Below are 5,073 nucleotides of genomic sequence, written 5' to 3'. Positions count from 1 at the left end.
GCTGATTGACCAAGGAGTGAAGCTACAGAAAATGGAAGATAAAATCACTGAGTTGGAAAACAAACTAATGGAGAAGGAAAACATGCCATCTGAACATGTGGCTGCAGACAGTTCTGCCATATCCAGCACTGCACTTGTACAACAAGGTGCTGACAGTTCAGCTAAGTCAGCAAAAAAATTTTCTCCTCATGTTGGAAGTTCTGGCATTCAGACTGAAGGATCCACCCACAAATCTGCCAGTCCTGCTCTGCAGACTAAGGACTCTCCCTAAGGGGTTGATTAACCATCCAAGACACCCTTATCTGAACCTCAAAGAAAAAATGATTCAGAGACAGAGAAACACCAGGCCTCTCTTCCAAATTTAGAGGAATTTTTCATCATGGATATCTTCCACCAAATGGTTAAGAAGGGACAATGTCATGATCCGGTACTCTCATCGAGCCCGCGACAACAACCGCGATGTCCCGATAGACATTCATTACTCGGAATGACAATCGAAACCCTGTAAGGCTTGAATATCAGTTTTCTCACCTCCCCTGCGAGCAACAGTTGCTAATATCATATTTTAAAAGATTATAAGCTATTTCCAAACCAAAATAATAAAAAAATAATTTTTGTTTCACAGGGGTATTTTGGTTATTTTTTTCTAAATATTTCGAAACCATCTAAAAATGTAGTATATGAGTGAAAGATACATATTTCATAACCAAAAATAAGTTTAGATGTCTAAAACATTCTTTTAAAATGAAATGATAGCTATTAGAATAAAATAAAAATATTAAATGAAATATTCTATTTTCTTATAAAACAATATTTATAGAGATATCCGTAAATAATTTTTGTAGCGTAAAAGTAAAATAAATTCGTACATACAGTAACACAGTGAGCCAAAGTGTGTAATTTAATTTATAATGACATGTGGGCCCCCGAATGACCAAAAGTAACGAAGGCTGCGAACCTACGGTTTTTAAGAATGCACATCCAACTGTAGCCCTCGACGAAATCAGCTATCTACAGATTATCCTAAGCCTGAAATAGGTGGAAAGGAAGGTGGTGAGTTTATATAAACTCAATGAGTAAACAAACATCATCTAAAAAATCTAAAGCCAAGTACATGGAGACGATTAAAATAGATCATCATAAGATGGTTCATAACCTCAAAAGACATTTCAAATCATCTAAACCAGTTACATTTCATCCACAATATACAACGAGGCTTATGAATCTCTTAAAAACTTGGCTTGTGCCAAAACTCATTCTTGGGGATACCTTGATTAGAGGCATCCAATCGAGACCGCCAAGGCTGTTTAAAAAATCATATACTCACAAAACATATTTTTACGTTTAAAAGCACAATCGTTCTTTGGCGTTGGCTGAATTCACTCTCACATGGTGGTTCGGTGTGAAGTGAAGTCTAAACTTTACCTCAAGAGTTACCCTCCGTGCCTCTCGTACCAAGGTAAAATAAAATGTAACGGGGTTTACCGTGCCCCTCTAATAGGCTAGTCCACAAAAACCCGCCCACTGCAGTAAGCTAATCAATATCCCACCAAATCAATAAAATTCCAACAGCATGACGTGGCAATTATTTTACAACACAGCATGTCAAGGCAAAACAACAGTTCATATATGTTTAGCACAATTACCAATCCAGCCACTCATGTCCACATTATCATAAGCCATTCAATTCAAACCATGATTTATAACACAGCATATAGTCTCCAATTACTCCATTTTCCAAGCCATCATTCAATTTCAAGACAATTTTATAAAATCATTTCGTTTAATCACATTTTGCTTATAAAACATAAGATTTACCATTTAAACTTATTTTTCTATAAAATCACAAAAACGAATAAAAACTACTTTAAATAATTAAGACGATAATAAGGTTACTCACAATATCGGAAGTTCGAAATACCCTACTCTTGGTCCTCTAGCACAATGTCTTTACCTTTGTTAGAGGACTCACCACCTATACACAATACACGACAAATAATTCAATATATTGTGTCATATCATTATAAATCTATTTCAGGCTCTATATGAATGCATGAGGTTGTTTGGATAGTCACTTAAAAATAGAATTCACGTTGGTTCAAGGGTGATCGGAATGGATCAGTTTTCGACCTAATTCGAACTCTTCACCTTTGATTTAACCAAAACATCCAAATTGACTCCAAATAAATTCATTTCACTTCCAATACTCCAAATCATCAAATATAAGCTAGATAACATGAATTATAGCAAAATCATCCTCAACATTTTCTCTTGGAAAATTCGGCCATGGTGGGTGCATAAACACTATGGTTTTTCACAATTGATTTTTACACCATAAATCATTAATTCCTAACCAAATCACTTGAAATAAAATTAAATCCACCATCCACATACCATAAGGAAGATTCGGCCAATGAGGGTGATGTAAGAACATGAATTTTTCTTGTTTGCTTTTTATGCTACACATTACCAACCAAATAAAAACACTAGAATAACATGAAATCTAGCTAAATCCAATATCAAAACTCCACCCCCCATGTCCAGCCAGCAAAGGTATCCTCATGCAAACTTGATTCTCAACCATGAAAAATAAAAAAGAATGCATAGGAAAGGTAAATCACAAGCTAAAATCAAGAAATTTTACCTTTACTTGCTTAATTCCTTGAAATTCACGAATTTTCTCTTGAATTTTCTAACTAGGGTTTTGTTCTTTCTTTCTTTCCTCTTTTCCTTGGTGAGGCCGAACATGAAGAATGAATAAGAAAGGTGTGTGTTGGTTTTTAATGTAAATTATAAAGAAATGAAAACTTGTCACTTGTCACCATCCCATTGGTCCATTTTGAAACTTAATAATTAAGCATTCTTTCTCCACCACATAAAATATCTCAATTATCCATAATATAAAATGTTAATGGATGAAATCCTTAGACATGACAAGTGTTGGGTGGTGTAAAATTCCAATTTTGGCCTTGGATGGCAAAATGACCATTTTATCCTTACGTCATGAAAATTCTAATTTGACTCTAAATCAATCCTCGAACTCTGCATCACCATATTAAGTCATTATGGGGTTTTAAAATTCTCAATTTCATCTTAAAATCTCTATTTGGACTAGTTCGAGGCTTAATTCAGCTTAGTTGTACCACCAAGTTCACTACCGTCTTTTAACGATTTTTTAGGGCTTTCCAAGTATGCAAGCATATTATCAAGCATATGAATGACATGGCAAATATTTTATAGAGTTGGGCTTGACAGACAAGCTGAAAAAGACACTGCCAAAATAGAAACTCAAAAGGATGGTGAAGGTGTAGGAAAAGGAAAGAAATCTGCATCAGCTACCAGAGTAAAGACAAAAGCAGGGAAAGCCAAAGCCACTGCAGCACCACCAACTGAGGCAAAATTACCAACCAAAGGCAGGAAGACAATGGCAACTAAGACAGCTTTTCTCAAGAGAAGAAAGTCTTCCAGTTTGGTAGAGAAATCCAAATCAGTTTCAGCCTCCTCTCCAATTCTTGTCTCAAACAAGTCCTCACCAGAACCTTCCCCAAGACAATCATCACCTCTCTGAAAGCCCTCTCATTTTCCTCTCAACCCTTTCTACAACACTGAATCCTCACCCTCTGACTCATCAGATGAGTAGAAGCCCCTCCTTGTGATGCTGACAAAAAGAGGGAGTAGAATGGGTGCAGGAACCAGAGAATAAACTTTAAAAAAAAATGTGTTAGGGTAGAGGAACCAAGAACCTAGGAAAGAAAAGAAAGCAGAATCAGGGGCAGGAACTTAGAAAAATAGGAGACATGAAGCAAAATTGCCATGACCCGAAACCTCTCTCGAGCCCATGACAACCGCCGTGACGTCCCGATTTACACTCATTACCCGGAATGCCAATCGGAACCCCGCAAGGCTTACGTATCAATTTCTTGCCTTTCTTGTGAGCAATCGTTGTTAAACATTCCGTTTTAAACAATTACCAGTCGTTTCCGGCTCAAGTAAATCAAAAGACAAAATTATTTTCAAAAGATTTATAGACAAATATTACTATTCAAAATATTGATTAAAATATAGCATTTTTATATAAAATAATATTTATAGAAACACGTGTAAGTAAAATAAACTCATACATACAATAATTTACAAAGTTATAATGTACAATAATAATTATAATGACAAGTGGCCCATAAATACACCAAGTGTTGGTGATAGTAACCTACTGTCTGTGAGATAGAGGGGTCAACTGGAATCCTCGACAAAATCGAGTATCTACAAGCTACCACAAGCCTGAAATATTTGGAAAGGAGGTGGGTGAGATTTTGTAATCCCAATGAGTAAACATACATTATTATAAATATCTAAAGGCGAGTAAAATGGAGGCTAGTTTAAACAACAAATCACAAACCATTTCATAAGGTTTTCAATTTATTTCTTAAACCATAAAATATTTGTAATTTACCAAAACAATGGTTAAGGATCATGACTTTTATTATAAACAGGGCTCAAATCAAAAACTAGTCCTCGAGGATACCTTGGCCGAGGCATCTAACCGAGTCCGCCAATGTTGTTAAGATATTTACATGTTAAACACATGTTAGTTTTGAAAACAAGTCGTTCCTTGGCATTGGCCGAGTTACACATTCACGTTGGGGTTCGACGTGAAGTGAGCTCAACACTACCCCGGGAGTTACCCTCCTCGCCTCTACAATCGGAGCAACTATATAACCAGGTTTATCGTGCCCCTCTAATAAGCAGTCCACGAAAATCCGTCACTGCAGTGACTAAACTCACCAACTTTAATAAAATTTTGATAGTATAACGTGGCTTTTATTTATTTACCCAGCCTACATAGTAAAAGACAACTTACATAAATTCCCAATGCAATTATAAAATATAGCCACACATACTCATATATCATAAGCCATTCATAGGAAAATATATTTTTTAAGACAATTGGCAGCCTCCAATTACTCAATTTCATGATCAAAAGTTTCTTTTTTCAGATAATCAACACAATATATTTATTTGTCACATTTATTTCTAAAACATCAAAAGTCCCATTTTAATCTCATTTTAATTTCA

General features: G+C 35.5%; 1 long non-coding RNA gene across 1 annotated transcript; it reads right to left on the bottom strand.

The window, feature by feature from the left end:
* On the bottom strand, window positions 833–2,689 carry LOC108663350. Its single transcript, XR_001929318.1, has 3 exons — window positions 2,645–2,689; window positions 1,901–1,975; window positions 833–1,029 (listed from the first exon to the last, which is right to left on the bottom strand). It is a non-coding gene; the product is annotated as an uncharacterized LOC108663350 (long non-coding RNA).

The sequence above is a fragment of the Theobroma cacao genome, chromosome 9 (genome assembly GCF_000208745.1).
Source record: "Theobroma cacao cultivar B97-61/B2 chromosome 9, Criollo_cocoa_genome_V2, whole genome shotgun sequence".
In the NCBI taxonomy this organism is placed as follows: Eukaryota; Viridiplantae; Streptophyta; class Magnoliopsida; order Malvales; family Malvaceae; genus Theobroma; species Theobroma cacao.
Note: the sequence above shows the minus strand (reverse complement) of the source record. Positions and strands in the feature narration are given on the sequence as shown.